The sequence below is a fragment of the Rhinatrema bivittatum genome, unplaced genomic scaffold, assembly GCF_901001135.1.
Source record: "Rhinatrema bivittatum unplaced genomic scaffold, aRhiBiv1.1, whole genome shotgun sequence".
NCBI lineage: Eukaryota > Metazoa > Chordata > Amphibia > Gymnophiona > Rhinatrematidae > Rhinatrema > Rhinatrema bivittatum.
The window spans coordinates 42,994-63,319 of NW_021820888.1; the positions used below are offsets into that span (position 1 = coordinate 42,994).

General features: G+C 44.5%; 1 long non-coding RNA gene across 1 annotated transcript in view; it reads right to left on the minus strand.

Annotated features, from left to right (window-relative positions):
- The window catches only part of LOC115082259, a 32,808-nt gene extending 17,809 nt beyond the window's left edge, over window positions 1-14,999 (minus strand). Inside the window, exons 1-2 of the long non-coding RNA XR_003854114.1 lie at window positions 14,934-14,999; window positions 974-1,009 (exon numbers count right to left, since the gene is read on the minus strand). This is a non-coding gene — a long non-coding RNA (uncharacterized LOC115082259). The remainder of the gene's footprint in view (window positions 1-973; window positions 1,010-14,933) is intronic.
- Window positions 15,000-20,326: the final 5,327 nt, after the last annotated feature.

Here is a 20,326-nt window from a genome sequence, read left to right on the forward strand (position 1 = left end):
CAAACACATTATAATTGAGAAAATCAGTGGGAAACATTGTAGAGTGTGAATGTCTGGTGTGGATGTAGATGTTAGAAGCAATGTTCTTGTCCAGTTAAGGTAAGGGATAGGATAGTAATATTAAAAGAATGCTGCTCCGCAGTGAATTTAAGCACCATTATTTATATTTCCAATCTTATAGAGATATAAGATTGGAAAAAAATATATGACTAAAGCCTCACATGCAGTAAGAAGGAGATATTTATTAAAGAGGGAATCAAAGTGCTTGAAGCTCATCACCTCATTTAGTTTTACTATGAGGCCCATGACACTAACTGGTTAGCTTGTAGATAAAAGCTGACAAAAGAATGATGAAAATGAAGCTAGAATCCTACCCCTTCTTACTAATGTAGCCTCAGACATGGACCACAGGGTAACAGGTATTCCTGAATAGAATAAAAATGTTTCAAGAGCTTAAATAAAGCAATATATGTTACAAAAGTAACACATTTTAGGGAACAGTGCTGGAGCATGTGATTGGAAAGAAATCATGTTCTTTCTCATTGTGTAGGAGTATATTAATTATCTTCTTTTTAAATTTAGTTAGTTAAACACAGTTTTCATTAAGTCGTTGAGGACAAAAACACTGAGAGAATTTGTCACATTTAGGCTATGGAAGGAGCTTGGAGCAGGGAGGAAGCCTCTCATTGATTTTCTTAAGTTTAGGGTAGCAGGGAAAAGAACTGGGGAAGAAGAAACAAAGAAGAATATCCAAACCTGCAAGAACTGTTACTATTACCATTCTGGAGAAAAGAAAGAAAACTCAATAATATAGCCAAGCCTGAGCTGATAAACACATAAAATACAAACAAGTAAATAAATAAACAACAAAAGAAAGAAAGTAAGAAAGAAAAGGACATTGAGGAAAGGTGAGAACACACACAGAAAAACACAGATACAGAAACAAAGCAAACAACAAAAAGTACAAACTCACTTGAATGCAACTCCAGGAAGGACATTTATCTTTTACCTGGAAAAAATCAAAGAGCACATAAAGACTCAGTTCTTTATTTAAAGTATTAATGAACAAAAGTTGAGTTAACTTATTAATCCAAATGAATATTGTCTAATATTTATCTGACTGTAATGCATGATAATATTTGCTTGAGAGAATTATGAGACCTCATAGTTTTTTGCTTTAGGTTTCATTTTTTAAAAAGTAGGGGTGTCTAAGAGAAAATAAAAAAATATTCAGGAATTTATTATTATATGCACATTTATTTGAATTAGAGATAAAAAGTGTTGTTTTTTAAAAGTAGAAAAACTTTTGTATGAAATAAAATAGTCACATTTGTTTATATTGAAAGAGAAGTTTATTTCTTTGTACATTTATCCTTGCCTCCACTCTTAACCTTAAAAGACATTGCTACATGGGTTGTTGACCACACTCCTATGGGTTCCATCTGAGAGCTTGTTGCTCTGGTCACATGACTACACTTGTATACTTTCAACCTTGGCCAAGTCAGCAGTTTACATATTTGGCATAGTAGGCAGGAATCAGAAGATTTAAGTTCTAAAGGCCAGGATTTGAAAGATCTTTGCTACAATGTCTATTGGAATGTTTGGAAGATAGACAGGTGGCATATGAAGAAAGGCAGAGAATATGGGAAGAGGATTGAGAGAGTTACAGCAGTCAATATGATAGAGCCATGGCAAAGTACAGTGAAAGAAGTTATGAAACATTTATATCCACATGGAGCTTGGCAAGAGATGTTATTGAATGACAAGAGCCTAGCACAGAGAGAAGTTGCAATTATGATAGTCGTGTGTATTATCCAGAAGTTTTTGAGGAAGTGACAATCCTGTCATGGAGTGAAATATTCAAAAGATGATGTAAGAAAGATGATGAGAAAGAAAGAAAACATCAAGGATAGGCATCAAGTCTGAGTAGAAAAATATAATATGAAAGTTCTTGTGATGAAAAATAAAACTTAGTAAATGTCTACAGAGAAGATAGAGTATGCAGCTGGATGAGAAAATGATGCTTCAGTGTCCAGCTAAAATAATGCAAAAACAGAACAGAGTAGAACAAAATACAAAAGAGGTATCTGCATATAATTCAGTAAAAGAAAAAATTCCATCAGGGAAAATTGCACTTGAGAAAGAAAGAAGTGATGAAATAAAGAAATCAGGATCAGAAATGGTCTTGTTGGTAAAGAAGCCTGAGAAAGGAAGTCAGGTGAAGAAACTGGCAAAACTGGAAGAGAAAACTGGGAAATAATTTGAGAAAGCCTGTACAGAAACAGATTTTCATATTCCTGTAGAGTTGTTAAAAGGGGACATCCATCCGGAAGAGAAAAATTTGGTGGAAATGGAAATGGAAGACAAAGCTCATTTGATGCAATGGGAAAACATTTCAGATAAACTTGTTCTCACTAAAACAACTGATACCACAAAAACTGATTAAGTTTGGCCACAGGAAAATACTTTGATAAATATATATATGAGGAGGAGTTCCAAGAAGTTTTCCAGTCAGACACAACTCAGAATTCAGAGCCAGCTGGAGAGTTTAAGGTGATGTTAGAAGAGGATGAGAAAAGAACAAAGAATATAGAATACTGGAAAATGATACTGAATGAAAAGCAGAGAGAGAGACAGGAACAGATCAGTGAGCTTTGGGAGTATAAAGAAGAACAATAGATGCATCTGTAAGAGCTCACCCAAAAGTTGCTCCAGAAGGGCGAGGAATTTCTGCTATGACCATTCCAAAGGTATTAAAAAGAGGAGGAGGCCCAAGAGCTGGCCCTCCAGGAGAAATTGACATGAGTTAAGGCTGCACTTCATTAATGGACAAGTGAGATGGAATCCCTGAGAGAGCATGAAGAGCAGGAAAAACATGAGCAAATTCTCTATAGGCCACATTAATATGCTCTGAGATGGCACAACATCATCAAATATAGACACTGGTAGCCACAAAACAATGGGCGGTGGAACAGAAGAAAGCACTGCAGAGTAATTGCTTTTGTCTGAAAGAGACCCTACATGAGAGAGACATAGAAGTGGTGACATTGAAAGAGAAAATAGATGAAAGCAAAAAGGAAAGAATGACACTAAAGGCTGAGAGATATATTCTGAAGAGTGACTTACAGAAACTTTTTCTGTGTGTCTTAGAGAGAGACAAGGAGATTGCTGCCCTGTGAAAGAGGATACAGGAGAGTGAAGAGAAGAAAGACATATTGAGTGAAAAAATACTTATTCAAGGTCTACAAGACAAAGATAAAGAAGAAGAGATAGATGAAATGTTGAAAGATACAAAGTTGGAGTCGGATAATAAATTGGAGAAAGCAATCAGAAAGCAGAGAGAATTGCTGGAGCTGAAGAAGTGAAAGGACAGGATGAAAAAAGTAAAGCTATTGGAGAGATAAGGACAGCTACAAAAGAGGTAGTAATAAAAGTACAATACTTAGAAAAGAGCAAGTATAGTCTCAACACAAAAGAATCTAACAGAAGATTCAGCATTACAGCTAAAATGGAGCTAGTTTCCTATCAAAAAATATCTAGATCAAGGTGCACTGACTATTTCTCTGAACAGCATGACAGAGGTGAAAAAAGTGAATGGATAAAAGTTATTTCAATACCTCTTCAAGTTCCTTGATCACTAATATTATGCTTTCATAACACTGGGGCAACAAATTTTCACAAAAGTCATGTTACGGAAATGAAATTAGTCAATTCTTATAAATTTCCATGTGCTAAACACAAATGTGACTGTGAAAATGCAAAATTGGCTCTAGTTTTTTGTAATATGCAATAGAGGTGTGAATCGTGTGATCGATCGTCTATAACGATCGATTTTGGCTGGGGGGGGGAAATCGGATCGGTCGTGTTTTGTTTGTTTTGAAATCGTTAAAATCGTAAATCGGGGGAGGGCGGGAAAACCGGCACACCAAAAAAAACCCTAACATCCACCCCGAACCTTTAAAACAAACCCCCACCCTCTCGAACCCCCCCAAAATGTTTTAAATGACCTGGGGTCCAGTGGGAGGGTCCCGGCGCGATGTCCCACTCTCTGGCCACACCAAAAAAACCCTAACACCCACCCGAACCTTTAAAACAAACCCCACCCCCCCGAACCCCTCCAAAATGTTTTAAATGACCCGGGGTCCAGTGGGAGGGACCCGGCGTGATCCCGGCGCGATGTCCCACTCTCTGGCCACAACAAAAAAACCCCCTAACACCCACCCCGAACCTTTAAACAACCCCCCCCCCCGAACCCCCCAAAATGGTTTTAAATGACCCGGGGTCCAGTGGGAGGGTCCCGGCGCGATCCCAGCACGATGTCCCACTCTCTGGCCACGACTGCTGTGAAGAGAAATGGCGCCAGTGGCCCTTTGCCCTTATCATATGGCAGGGCAAAGGTAGCGCAGGCGCCATTTTGATTCCTAGCTCCCGACGTCACGCGTCCAGGAGATCGCTCCCGGACCCCCGCTGGACCCCCAGGGACTTTTGGCCAGCTTGGGGGGGGCTCCTGACCCCCACAACACTTGCCAAAAGTCCAGCGGGGGTCCGGGAACGACCTCTTGCACTCGAGCCGTATTGCAAAATGGCGCCAGGCCAGATTTTCAAAGGGGTACACGCGTAAGATACGCGTGTACCCCCCAAAAACCTGGCCGAAGTCCCCCTGCGCGTGCCGAGCCTATGTTGAGTAGGCTAGGCAGTGCGCGCAAGCCCCGGGACGCACGTAAGTCCCGGGGCTTTCCTGGGGGGCGTGTAGGGGGGCGTGTCGCGGCTGCGTGTCATTTGGGGGCGGGGCCATGGGTGTGGTTCTGGCTCGGGGGCATGGCCGAGGCCTCCAAAACGGCTCCCGGGCCTGGGAATCGTGCGGCCGGCCCGGCATGCGCAAGTTACGCCTGCTTCGGGCAGGCGTAACTTGTACAACAAGAGGTGGGGGGGGGGTTAGATAGGGCTGGGGGGGTGGGTTAGGTAGGGAAGGGAGGGAAGGGAGGGGAGGGGAAGGTGGGGGAGGTGGAGGGAATGGAGGCAGGCTGCGCGGCTCGGCACACGCAGGCTGCCGATTTTGGGCAGCCTTGCACGTGCCGACCCTGGATTTTAATGGATACACGCGGCTACGTGCGTATCTATTAAAATCCCGCGTACTCTTGTTTGTGCCTGGTACGCAAACAAAAGAACGCATGGGCGCAGATTTATAAAATCTACCCCTATCTTTTTTGAGATGCGGTGACCAGAACTGCACACAGTAATCATGGTGCGGTCTCAACATGGAGCAATACAGAAGCATTATGATAGCCACCATTTTATTCATCATTCCCTTTTAATAATTACTAATATTCTGTTTTTGACTGCCACAGCACACTGAGCTGGTGATTTCAATATGATGCCTAGATCTCTTTCCTGGGTGGTAACTACTAAGATAGAAACATTGTGTAACTACATTGTGTAACTACAGCAAGGGTTATTTTTCCCTTTATACAACACCTTGCACTTGTCCACATTAATTTCATCTGCCATTTGGATGACCAATCATCCAATCTCACAAGGTCCTCCTGTAATGTATCACAATCCGCTTGTGAATTAACTACGCTGATGTTGTGGTCCCGGTCGTGGCACTCGCGACCGGGGCCTTACCTCTTGGCTTCTGGCATCGGGTCCAGTCTCGCTGGAGAGCTTCGCCGGGTTCCAGGCCTGTTCTGCGGCATCCCCGCGGGGGCTACACCATCGGGACACCCAAGCCAGCCGCCCTCCTCCTAGGCGCACGCGTGCGCAAAGAGGCCGAAGATATAGTCCCTTTCCCGCCACTCACTGCTCCACCCGCTCCTGTGACATCAGACGCCGGTGGGTATGTAAGGTCGGCGCCTGCCTCTAGCAGATGCCTTGCAATGAGGTTACCTTGCGGTTCCTAGTTGCTGTGTGCCTCGGAGTTCGCTAGCTTCTCGCTTGTAGCCTGCTTCAGTTCCAGCCTGGTTCCTGCTTCTGTGTCTTGCTTCAGTTCCAGCCTGGTTCCTACTTCTGTGCCTTACTTCAGTTCCAGCCAGGTTTCTGCCTCAGTATCCTGCTTCTGTTCCAGCCTGGTTCCTGCTACTATGTCTTGCTTCAGTTCCAGCCAGGTTCCTGCCTCAGTACCCTGCTTCAGTCCCAGCCTGGTTCCAGCTTCCATGCCTTGCCTCAGTTCCAGCCAAGATACCTGCTTGATCCTGGTTCACCATCTCAGCATCCTTACTCGCGTAAGTCCCATCGGCCGGACTCCTACGGGCTCCTCCCGGGGGAATCTCGGCTTCCAGGGTGAAGTCATCACCACCGATCTCCTAAGCCCCAGCAGCCAGGCTCCTACGGGCTCCTCCGGGGAAAGTCTCAGCTTCCAGGGTGAAGACACCTCTTCAGTTCTCCTAGCCCTAATCCCTCGACTCCCACAGGCTCCTCCTGGGGAGTACAGGCTCCCGGTGTGAAGGCTACCTCCTTCACCCGGCCTGGTGTCCGCCTCCCGGCCTGCTCCCCCTCCTTCGGAGACAATAGTCCACCTTACCATAGTCTCCAGCAGGCCGGCCCAAGGGTCCACTAAACAGTCAAATCACAACAGATTGCAAGGCCATGGACTCGGCGGATATGCCAGGCCTTCAGGCCATTCCTGGAATGGCCCAACGAATGCAACAACAACAGCATTGCCTTGATGTACTAGCAGCTACTGTGGAGCAGCTGGCTGCCAGCCTAGATACTATGCCCATGGACCCTCCGCCCGCTGCGCCACCGGCTCAAGAGGGAAACTCTAGCACTGTTACTCAGCTGCCAGCACCGTCACGCTATGCTGGGGAAGCGAAAACCTGTCGAGGGTTTTTGAACCAATGCTTCATACGGTTCTCCCTGCTTCCTCAGCAGTTCCCTACCGATGCGGTCAAGGTGGCATACATCCTGTTCTTGCTAGATGGGAAGGCGCTAGTTTGGGCCTCCCCGTTCTGGGAACATAATGACTCCTCTCTCGAGGATTTGCCACAATTCATCTCCAACTTCAAACAAGCCTTTGATGAGCCTGCTAGACTAGCCACCGCCACAACTGACTTGCTGCAGTTGCACCAGGGAGTACGCTCCTTGGTGGATTACGCCATGGATTTTCGCACGCTCGCCCAAGAAGTGGGATGGCGAGACAACAGCCTCAGAGCCATCTTCCTGGAGGGCCTGGTCGGGTGTATCAAGGACGAAATAGCTGCCCGTGACCTCCCGGAGGACCTCAATGGTCTTATAGAAATGGTGGCTTGCATTGACAGTCGCCTCCAGCAGAGGGCCGGAGAGTTACGGCCGGCCATACGCAATCCTTCATTGGCTTCTGCATCCTCTAAGCCAGTGTCCTCTCCCAAGACTGTGCATCCAGAGACTTCTTCCAGTGAACCTATGCAGTTGGGGCATGCCCCACTCTCCGTTGAGGAGAGACAACGTCGCCGCACACTGGGCCTTTGCCTCTATTGCGATCGGAAAGGCCATTTCCTGGTGCGCTGCCAGGAGCGTTTGGAAAATGCCAGAACTTAGGAGGTTGTGAGGAGCTCCTCCTAGGTTATGCTGCAGCTCCTCAATGTACGGTACCTATTACCCTGGAGTACCCGGGAGGGTCCCTGGAAACCCTCGCCTTCCTGGATTCCGGCGCAGGAGGTAACTTCATTCTGAAGGATCTGGTACACCAGTTGTAGATCCCCACACAGTGTCAGGAGACACCTCTGCGGATTACCTCCATCCAGGGAACCCTCCTTCCAGGCCGCATCACAGCTTCCACGGCACCCATCACAGTATGCACCGGGGCGATCCATTCGGAGGGGATAGCCTTTCTGGTATTGGAGAAGGCCGTCCACCCCATGGTGCTAGGGTTGCCATGGCTACAGAAACAGTCTCCCACCATCCAATGGGACATCTTGCAAATTACTAAGTGGAGTCCATTTTGTTTCGCCAACTGCCTGAAGGTGCCCAAGGCTCCCAGCCTTCCTCTTCTGCACGCTGCTGTCAGTCTTCCTGAACCCTATGAAGACTTTTCTGACATATTCTCAAAAGCAAAGGCGGAGATCCTTCCCCAGTACCGTCCTTTTGAATGTGCCATTGAGCTACTACCCGGAACAACGCCTCCTTGGGGTAGGGTATATCCCTTGTCTCTACCCGAGACCCGGGCCATGTCTGAATACATCTCGGAGAACATGGCTAAAGATTTCATCCGCCAGTCCAAATCACCAGCTGGGGCGGGTTTCTTTTTCGTGAGTAAGAAGGATGGCTCACTAAGGCCATGCATAGACTATTGGGGCCTTAACGCGATCACGAAGCGGGATCGTTACCCCCTCTCGTTAATACCAGAGCTCCTAGATAGACTGCAAGGGGCGAAGATTTTCACAAAGCTTGATTTGTGAGGTGCCTATAATCTGGTCCGTATCCGTCCTGGGGAAGAGTGGAAAACCGCCTTTAACACCAGGGACGGGCACTATGAGTACCTCGTGATGCCCTTTGGACTATGCAATGCCCCTGCGGTATTCCAGCACCTAATGAATGAGGTACTGCGAGACCTCCTGAACACCTCAGTCATCGTCTAAATTGACGACATATTAATTTACTCCCATGATCTACTGTCACATCGCCAGCAGGTTCGTCAAGTCTTACAGATCCTCAGAGACAATGGTCTGTACGCTAAACTGGAGAAGTGTACCTTTGAGAAGACCTCCCTGCCTTTCCTGGGATACATAGTCTCTGCCTCCGGATTCCAGATGGACCCAGAGAAGGTAGCCGCCATTAGAAACTGGCCTCAGCCGAGAGGCTTAAAGGCGTTACAACGCTTCCTCGGCTTTGCAAACTTTTATAGACATTTCATCCCGAACTATTCACGTATTGTGGTTCCGCTCACCGCCCTTACCCGGAAGGGAGCCAATGCGGTAGATTGGCCTGACTCCGCTTGTCAAGCCTTTGACACCCTCAAGGAGGCTTTCCTGCACGATACCTGCCTCCACCACCCTGACCCACTCCGACCATTCGTGGTGGAGGTGGACGCATCCAATGTCGCGGTTGGGGCTGTGCTCAGCCAGTACTCCGACTCTGGACAACTACTACCCTGCTCGTACTTTTCAAGGAGATTCTCGATCGCCGAGAACAACTACTGCATTGGAGACAAGGAGTTGCTGGCCATAAAGCTTGCTTTTGAAGAGTGGAGGCAGTGGTTGGAGGGAGCCGACCACCCCATTACGGTATACACCAATCACAAGAACTTAGACTTCCTGTGTCAGGCTCAATGCCTGAACCCGAGACAGGCCCGCTGGTCCCTTTTCTTCAACCGCTTTAATTTCACACTGCGTTACCGGCCAGGCTCCAAAAATGTCCGTGCTGATGCCCTGTCATGTTCCACCGAACTGGAAGAGGCTGAGGAACAGCCACAGTATATCCTGGACCCCGCAAAGGTCAATCTTTCTGTGACCTCAGTGAGCTCCCTAGGGAAGACCGTAGTCCCACGACGCTCTCGGAGAGCGGCTCTCGTCTGGGCCCATGACTCCCTCACTGGGGGCCATACTGGCCGCGATAGGACTCTCAACCTGATTAACCGGTTCTATTGGTGGCCTACGATAAAGCAAGATGTCCGCGCATTTGTGGATTCCTGTCCCACCTGCGCCTTGCAGAAGCCACGCATAGGGAAACCTTGGGGCCTACTACAGCCATTACCCATCCCGGTAGAACCATGGACTCACATCTCCACTGATTTCGTGGTGGACCTCCCAGTCTCCGAAGGGAAAACCATCATCTGGGTGACTGTGGACCAGTTCTCCAAAATGGCTCACTTCGTTCCCTTGCCGAAATTACCATCAGCCCCGGAGCTGGCTAACCTATTCGCAGAACACATCTTTAGGATCCACGGTCTACCGCAGGACATAGTGTCCAATCAGGGTCCTCAGTTCACCGCCTGATACTGGAGAGCCTTGTGTAAGAGATTCAATGTGCAACTCAGCCTGTCGTCTGCGTTCCACCCCCCAAAGCAATGGGCAGACGGAACGCACCAACCGGACCCTGAAGACGTTTCTCCGCTCTTTTGTCAATGAGAGACAGGACAATTGGGCAAAGCTAATGCCATGGGCAGAATTCTCATATAACAACCATACGCATTCTGCTACAGGAAGCTCGCCCTTCCTTATAGTTTATGGAAAACAGTTGTGACCGCCATTACCTCTGCCCCTTCTAGTGCGTTACCCGCAGTGCAACTCTCCACCCGACAATTACTTTCGCTATGGATGTCCATCCAGAGAAAACTTGCTAAAGCGGCCAAGGCCACTAAGAGATGGGCAGATAAGCACCGCCAGCCGGTGCCTATCTTCCTTCCCGGAGACCGGGTTTGGCTTAGCACAAGGAATCTTCAGCTTCGAATCCCGGCTCGAAGGCTAGCTCCAAGATACTGTGGGCCCTTCCGTATTGCTGAGCACGTAGGGGCAGTATCTTATCGGTTACGCCTACCCTCCTCCATGCATATACACAATGTGTTCCATGTTTCCTTGTTGAAACCCCTTGTTCTCTCCAGGTATCATCCTCGAGTTCCTGATTCCACAGATCCATCAATGCCGGACGAGCCTACCTATCAAGTCCGAGAAGTCCTAGACGTACGGTTCTATCACCGACGCTGGGAATATCTGCTTGCCTGGGAGGGCTGTGGCCCCGAGGACAACACATGGAACCAGCCTGCAACATCCTGGATAAAGAGCTTCTACGACAATTCCATCGTCAGCACCCAGATAAACCAGGACTGGTTAAGAGGGGGCTTAAGAGGGGAGGTACTGTTGCGGTCCCGGTCGTGGCACTCGCAACTGGGGCCTTACCTCTTGGCTTCTGGCATCGGGTCCAGTCTCGCTGGAGAGTTCCGCCGAGTTCCGGGCCTGTTCAGCGGCATCCCCGCAGGGGCAACACTATCGGGACGCCCAACCCAGCCGCCCTCCTCCTAGGCGCGCATGTGCCCAAAGACGCCGAAGATATAGGCCCTATCCCGCCACTCAGTGCTCCACCCGCTCCCGTGACGTCAGATGCCGGCGGGTATGTAAGGTCAGCGGCTGCTCTAGCAGATGCCTTGCAACGAGGTTACCTTGCAGTTCCTAGTTGCTGTGTGCCTCGGAGTTCGCTAACTTCTCGCTTGTAGCCTGCTTCAGTTCCAGCCTGGTTCCTGCTTCTGTGCCTTGCTTCAGTTCCAGCCAGGTTCCTGCCTTAGTACCCTGCTTCAGTCCCAGCCTGGTTCCAGCTTCCGTGCCTTGCCTCAGTTCCAGCCAAGATACCTGCTTGATCCTGGTTCACCTTCTCAGCGTCCTTACTCGCCTAAGTCCCAGCAGCCGGACTCCTACGGGCTCCTCCCGGGGTAGTCTCAGCTTCCAGGGTGAAGTCATCACCACCGATCCCCTAAGCCCCAGCGGCCGGGCTCCTACGGGCTCCTCCCGGGGGAGTCTCGGCTTCCAGGGTGAAGACCCCTCTTCAGTTCTCCTAGCCCTAATCCCTCGACTCCCACAGGCTCCTCCTGGGGAGTACGTGCTCCCGGTGTGAAGGCCACCTCCTTCACCCGGCCTGGTGTCTGCCTCCCGGCCTGCTCCCCCTCCTTCGGAGACAATAGTCCACCTTACCATAGTCTCCGGCAGGTTGGCCCAAGGATCCACTAAACAGTCAAATCACAACAGCTGAATAATTTTGTATCATCCGCAAATTTGATTACCTCACTTGTTGTATTCATTTCCAGATCATTTGTAAATAAGCCCCAGTCTAAGTACAGATCCCTGAGGCACTCCACTGTTTATCCTTTTCCACTGAGAAAATTGACCATTTAATCCTACTCTCTGTTTCCTGTCTTTTAAACAGTTTGTAATCCAGGAAAGGACATCACCTTCCATCCCATGATGTTTTAGTTTTCTTAGAAGCCTCTCATGAGGGACTTTGTCAAACGCCTTCTGAAAATCCAAATACACTACATCTACCTGTTCACCTTTATCCACATGTTTATTAACTCCTTCAAAAAAATGAAGCAGATTTGTTAGGAAAGACTTCCCTTGGGTAGATCCATGTTGACTGTCTTCCATTAAACCATGTCTTTCTATATGTTCTGTGATTTTGATCTTTAGAATAGTTTCCACTATTTTTCCCAGCACTGAAGTCAGGCTCATTGGTCTATAGTTTCCCAGATCATCCCTGGAGCCTTTTTTAAATGTCAGGGTTACATTGGCCACCCTCCAGTCTTCAGGTACAATGAAGAATTTTAATGAAAGGTTACAAATATTGTATTTGACAATTGTATGTTACACAGAGTGCTGATAGTTTCAAAGCCAAGGTTGCTGGTTGGGATTCCCCCCCCACCCCCCCCAAAAAAAAAAAAAGTATTTTGCTATGGAAAATTTGAAAATTTCTGTCCTTCATGTGACAGATTGTCTCAGAATCTTTAGGAAAGCAGTTTAATTAAAGGAGAATTAATGATATGGTAAAATGCTATTGAATAATTGTACTAGATGAGTCTTAATAGCATAAGAAATGCCATACTGGATCAGACCAAGGTCCATTAAGCACCACATCCTGTAGCAATTTTCTAAAGTCCACTTAGATGGGTAAAGTGCTTTTACATCCTATTTTACTTTTGCAAATGCTTTTTAAAATTAGGCTATTAATGTGTAAAGTGGAATTTTTTATGAATAGATATATATTTGTGATTATAAATTAATTCCCAGGAACTTTACTAAACCATTTTTAAACTCAGTTATATTAACTGCTTTTAACACCTCCTCTGGCAATAAATTCCACAGTTTAATTATGCACTGAGTGAAAAAATAGTTTCTTCGATTTGTTTTATACTTGCTAATTAATAGTTTCACATAATCCTAGTACTATTTGAAAAGGTAAATAACTGTTTCTTGTTCATCCCACTCAAGATTTTATAGACCACTATCATATCACTTCTTAGCTGTCTCTTCTCCAACCTTTTCATATAGGGAAGCCATTCTATTCCCTGTATCTTGTGGGTCACTCTCTGTATTTTTCTAGTTTTGCTGTATCATTTTTGAGATGGGGTGACCAGGATGGCTTGCAATAAATAAGGTGCAGTCACACAATGAATCAATATAGAGGTATTATGATTTCCTCTGTTTTGTTTTCCATTCTTTTGCTAATAGTAACTAATATTGTATTTGCTCTATTAACCATCACCACGCTACGGGTGATGATGCCCAATATAGAACCCAGCATCATGTTCCTTTAGTTTGGATTATTCATCTCTATAGGTATCACTTTACTTTTGTCCACATTAAATTAAATTTAATTGCCATTCAAACAACTAATTCCCCAGTCTTGCAAGGTCCTCTTATAATTCCTCATAATCAGTTCATGATCTAACAACTTTGAATAATTTTGTGTCATGTGAATTTGATCATCTCACTCATCATTCCCTTTTCCAAATCATGTATAAAAATATGAAAAAGCACCAGACCCAGAACAGATCTTTGAGGTACCTCATTAAAAATGTATGCTTATATTTGAAACAACATAGACAATGTCATTGACATTGTCTCTAATGCCTTATATCATTTCATGTTGTGTTTAAAATGATAATACTTCTTTAAATTAATGAGTATTTCTGGAGAACTGGAGAGAGATGAGTGTGATTCCTTTTCACAAAAATGGAAGCTAGTTCGTCTGACCTTGGTGGTAACTAAGTTGAATTGCTGCTAAAAAAGAAGATAGTGCAGTTTCTGGAATACAATGGATTATAAGATCTGAGGCAGCTTGGTTTTACCAGTGATAGATGTTGTCAAATAAATCTGATCAATTTTTTTGATGGGCGACAAGAGATTGGGTTAGGGGAGAGTGCTAGGTGTAATATATTTGGATTTCATTAAGGCCTTTCACATGGTTCTGCATAGGCGACATAAATAAACTGAGTGCCTTTCGTATGGGCTCTAAAGGGACTATCTGGGTTAGAAATTGGTTTTGGGAGGAGACAAAGGATCATGGAGTTAACTCCAAGGAATTGGGTATTACTAGTAGTGGTATTCTACAGGGATTGGTCCTTAGACCGATTATTCTCAACATTTTCATAATCAAGTTTATGGAAGGGCTATTGTTTTTTTGTAGATGATATCAAACTCTGTAACAGTATAGACAGGAAGATGTAGAAAAACATGAGGAATGATCTAGAGTCTGGTAACTAAAAATTAATGCTAAAATATGCAAGACAATGCACTTGGAGTACAAAAACCCAAGGAAGTGATATATTGTAAAGGATGAAATGAATCTATGCATGAAAGAAAAGAGAGATCGGGGGCAACCATACCTGACATAGTCAAACAGGTGGAGAACGTGATGGCAAAAACGTAAAGATTCTTGGGTGATTGGAGAAGAATGGTTAGCACAGTATGAGTGAGAATTTGTGCTCAAGTATTAATGATACTAATGCAGGAATAAGCCATACTCTGAATGTGAAGAAATCTAGTAACAAAGCTCATCCATTTTGCCCAGCCTAGTGGCAGAAAACAAAAGCCAGCAAAAGACCAGAGTCCTCCCAACAAAAAATAATTCCTGCCATCAGTAAGCTAGACTAAAACTTAATTCATTATTATAAAGAAAACATTGTTCTTTCTGCATATTTTCTCTAAAAGATTTTGAAAGAGAAATTGCAGCTATTTAAATAATGTTAACTATCCCTAAATTGTGTTATAGAAAATTATCAAAGTGGTTATTGCAACAAATAGGTAATGAAGCATTTTATCTTTAGTCTTCTTTAAATAAAGCATTGATTTAAAACAAACAAGCTTGTTCCTCTAAATTAATGTTATCATATGGGGTTGCAAACATGTATTACATCTAACTTTTAACTTAATGTTAACTCATACAACGAACAGTAGTTAGGTAATAAACTTTTCACATTTCATAAAATACCTGCTGTTGTCTTGCAACAGTCAGTAGAAAAAGAATGATCTTACCCCTAGATATGTCCCAGTGAGACCTCATTTGGAATACTGCATACAATTCTGGAGCTTGCACCTTCAAAATGATATAAACTGGATGGAGTTGTCCAGAGGGTAGCTAGTAATTTGCTTTGAAGTGGCTGCAAGGTGGAATATAAATCAAATAAATAGTAACATGGTCAGTGGTCTTTGTTGTAAAGCATAAGTAGACAGAATTAAAGATCTAAACATGTAATAAACTAGAGGAAAGGTTGGATAAGAGTGATATGATAGAGATATTTAAATACTTCCAAGGTATCAATGCACAGGAGTTGGGCCTCTTTCAATGAAAAGAAAGCTTTGGAACAAAGAATCGTGGGATGAAGGTGAAAAGAGGATAAACTCAGGAATAATCTAAGGAAATATTACTTTATAGAGAGGGTGAGCGATGCATGGAACAGCCACCTAGTGGAGATGGTAAAGACAAATTCAGTATTTGAATTTAAGAAAGCTTAGGACAAGCATAGAGGATCTCTGAAGGAGTGGTAGGGATTACAGAGATGGGCAGACTAGATAGCCCATATAATCTTTTAATGCTGTCAGATTTCTATGTTTAAAAAGAAATAATAGAAACTTAAAAGGTTATTTTCTTTAATTTTTAATGTGAATATTTCTGAATAGCATGCACAATTTGCAAACAGTGTGATGTATTCAGAAATAGTGCACACAATTTGCTGAATAAAAAGAAAAAACTCCCAATTAAAAATTACCCTAATGAAACAGAATTTGAATGAGAATATCAACTCCTTCATACTCTGTCCTTACTTAGATGTCAGGACTCTTTCCTGTCTTGATTCTTTTCTTAATTCTCCCATTGCACTTTTAGGGGTAGATTTTATAATTTTGTGCGAGCGCGTACTTTTGTTCGTGCACCAGGCGCGTAGCTTATAAAATCTGGGGTCGGCGCACACAAGGGGGTGCACATTTGTGCAACCTGCGTGCGCCGAGCCCAGCGCGCGCTGCCTGTTCCCTCCGAGACCGCTCCGAAATCGGAGCGGCCTCAGAGGGAACTTTCCTTTCGCCTCCCCTCACCTTTCCCTCCCTTCCCCTACCTAACCCACCCCCCCGGCCCTATCTAACCCCCCCTAATTTTGTTGGTAGATTTACGCCTGCAGAAAGCAGGTGTAAATCTGCGCGCGCCAGCGGGCTGCTGGTGCGTCATCACCTGACCCGGGGGCTGGTCCGGAGGCCTCGACCACGCCCCCGGGTCGGCGCGACGCCCCCGGGACCGCCCCTGAAATGTCGCGTCACTCGCAGCCCGCCCCCGAAATGCCGCGTCACTCGTGGCACGCCCCCGACATGCCCCTCCATGCAAGCCCCGGGACTTACGCGCGTCCCGGGGCTTGCGCGCGCCACTGAGCCTATGCAAAATAGGCTCGGCGCGCGCAGGGGGGGTTTGGGGTAGGTTTTCGTGGGGTACGCGCATATCATACACGCATACCCCTTTGAAAATCTACCCCTTAGTATTTCCTTTGGTCTATTGCCATCTTACTATCAACTGGTGTGTCTCTGGATTGCGAGCTCTCTTCTCTTCTCTCTCTATACTAATTAATTTGATGCTCTTATTTCCTCTTATTGCTTTCAATTCCATCTTTATGCTGATGTTTTCCAGATTTACTTTTCTACATCAGAAATTTCATCAAGAATGTAATTAATTAATTAATTAATTAATTATCGAGTTTTATATACCGTCATTCGGTTTCACCATCACAAAGGTTTACACGTTTCGATGGGTAAGATGTTAAGAGGTTAGGATGGGGATTAACATTGTATTCATATTGGTTAACTTGTATTCGATGGATAAAGTGTTAGAAGGTTAGTAGATGCATTGACGTACATAGAGCGTTCATTTATACATACAGTGTTCATTTATACATACAGCATTCATTTAAAGCATTATTAAGATTGAGGGGGATATTCTTAACGTAGCAAGGGGAGCATAGTGGGGTTCTGAATTTCTGCCTGGATGTCCCACTGCCACCTTAACCCCAACATGGCTAAGATAGAGCTACTTATCTTTCCCCCCAAGCCCACTTCCCCTCTTCCTCATTTCTCTTTTTCTGTGGATAACACTGTAATCCTCCTAGTACCTTCAGCCCATGACCTTGGAGTTATCTTTGACTTCTCTCTCTCCTTCTCTACACATATCCAAATGTGCTAATCTCTATGACATCACCAAAATCCATTCCTTCCTTTCTGAACACACTATTAGTATCCTTGTTCATTCTCTCTTCTCTCTGCATAAACTATTGCAACATGATCCTCACAGGTTTCCCAGTGATCCATCTCTCCCTTCTACAATCCATCCAAAATTCAGCTGTGTAATTTATTTTTCACCAAAGTCGCTATGCCCATATAACCCCTCTTCTCAAGTTACTACAACATTGGCTCCCTATCTGTTCCTGCATACATTTCATGCTCCTCTTAATCATCTTCGAGCCTTCACTCTGCAGCTCCTCACTATCTCTTCTCTCTGTATTCCTCCTTATGTACTCCTCTCATCAGGCAAACCACTCTTATATATATGCCCTTCTCCTCTACCACTAATTCCTGACTCCTTGCTTTCCATCTGGCTGCACTATATGCTTGGAATGGATTTACAGAGCTAGTGCATCTTGCTCCCTCTCTCACCTTATTTAAATCCCATCGAAAAATGAACCATTTTGAGCTGCTTTTAAATCTTAACTCAAGATTGTTCCACTTACAACCTCATTAATTTTTAGCTATTTTGTTTATAAAAGAAATTCCCCAAGTCTCTTTTGCCCTGTATGTTCATCTTGGTTACAATGTAAATTTTACTGAAAAGGGACTGTCTCTTACATCTTTTTGTACAGTGATATGTATCTCAAGTACATAACTTACTGGTGTTAAGTAGTTAAAGTGTTAAGTAATAGAAGTAGTAGTGGTGGAGGAGTAGCCTGTGAACCAGGACACCAGAGTTCAAGTCCCACTATTGCTCCTTGTGACCTTATGCAAGTCACTTTATCCTCTATTGTCTCAGTCCAAACTTACCACATCATTCTTTAAAATGCATTATGGTGTTAATGCATATAAGAGAGAGACTCACTGTATGCACCTATTTAAATCTCTATATGAGGGACGCCTAATAGGTAGAGATGAGGTGTTAGTGGTGGTTTTGGGTTTAGGGGCCAGTTTCGCATATAGAGAGAGACGTACGAACAGCACAGTACACTTTGGTGAAGATTTTACATCATTTTCCTATGTCGTTGGTGCCCACATGTACCATGACAGCCGGCTCCTCCCCAGCACTGTCTATAATCCTATCTAGGTGACGCGTGAGGTCTGCCACCTTCGCACCAGGAAGGCGTGTTACCAGGCGGTCCTCACGTCCACCAGCCACCCTGCTATCTACATTTCTAATAATCGAATCACCAACTATGATGGCCGGCCTAACCCTTCCCTCCTGAGCAGTAGCCCTGGGAGATTTGTCCTCAGTGTGAGAGGACAATACATCACCTGGAGAGCAGGTGATTGCTACAGGATCACTTCCTGTTACACCAGGGTGATGTTCACCTACTGGGAGACCTTTCTGATCCAAGGCAGCACTGGGGCTGCCAGAATGGATTTGGGACTTGGTGTAAATGTGCTACTTGCTAACTTCATGGAATGCCCCCTAGTCCTTCTATTATTTGAAAGTGTAAATAACCGAGTCACATCTACTCGTTCAAGACCTCTCATGATCTTAAAGACCTCTATCATATCCCCCCTCAGCCGTCTCTTCTCCAAGCTGAACAGCCCTAATCTCTTCAGCCTTTCCTCATAGGGCAGCCTTTCCATGCTCCTTATCATTTTGGTTGCCCTTCTCTGTACCTTCTCCATCGCAACTATATTTTTTTTGAGATGCGGCAACCAGAATTGTACACGGTATTCAAGGTGCGGTCTCACCATGGAGCGATACAGAGGCATTATGACATTTTCCGTTCTATTAACCATTCTCTTCCTAATAATTCTTAACATTCTATTTGCTTTTTTGACTGCTGCAGCACACTGAGCCGACGACTTTAAAGTATTATCCTCTATGATGCCTAGATCTTTTTCCTGGGTGGTAGCTCCTAATATGGAAACTAACATTGTGTAACTACAGCAAGGGTTATTTTTTCCCTATATGCAACACCTTGCACTTTTGCCTCTCAGGCAATTTTCTTATCAAATTCTTTTTTGGCTTGCTCATAGGGCGTTATAGCTAACTTGACAGTGCTTATGCTCTTTCCTATTTTCTTCATTTGGATCCAATTTCAGTCTTTGAAAGATGTCATTTTAGCTTTGATAGCATCTTTCACCTCATTATTTATTCATGTTGGCAGTTATTTGTTCTTCTTTCTCCCTTTTTAATGTATACTGATCTAAGCTTCCAATATGGTGTTTTGAAGCAGCATCCATGCCGCATGGAAACTTTTAACCTTTGCAACTGCTCTTTTTGTGGTTTTCTCTAATTAATTTCCTCATTTTATCTAAGTTTAAAGGTAATACTATGGCAATAGTTTTCCTTAATATTCCCTCTTCAGTTATTATATTAATTAAGATTAGGTTATGAACAGTATTGCCAAGTAGTCCCACCACTATTATTTCCCAATCATGATTAGAGCTATAGAAGACCCAACTTTTAGCAATTTTGAGACCAGCTGCTCCATGAAGAGGTCACTTGTGGCATCTAGAAACGTTAATTCCCTAGCATGTCCTGATGAGAATTTTACCCAATAAGTTTTAGGGTGATTGAAATTTCCCATTATTATTGTGTTGCCTTATCTGTTAGCTTTCCTAAATTCTGTTAGCATTTCTGTATCTGTCTTTTCATCGTAGTTAGGTGAATGCTTGTATACTCCCACTGCTATACTCTTCTATCCATAGTGCATTTTGCCTCCTCTAGGACTTTCACTCTGTTTGACTCTATGCCATCCTTAAGATAGAGTGCCATCCTGTTAAGCACCAAATTATACTTTATGACGCTTACCCAGGGAAACAAGAACACTTGGATTTTGTTGAAAGTATAATTTTTTATTAAGTATTCTTTATTTTTTTTATTAAATATTCTTGGGAAATGCTGATTCCACTTTTCTGACAAACTGACCACCAGCATCTCGTATACATGAACTGATCCTTCTTTTATAGGTAAAATACAATGTAGTACTAGGTTACAAATTCTAAAAGTGTGTGACTACCCAGAGAATCATTTACATTGATTGTCATGTCAACAGCATAATAGATTATCCCTAAACTACCCTGATTATTTCTCCAAGGTAGAGCCCATTTACCATCACTCTTTAGATAGTCCTTTGTTCTGTTGGTCAGGGCAATAATCACATCTTAGGCTGGGTTTACAGATGCCCCTGTTAATGGTGCCCCTGTAG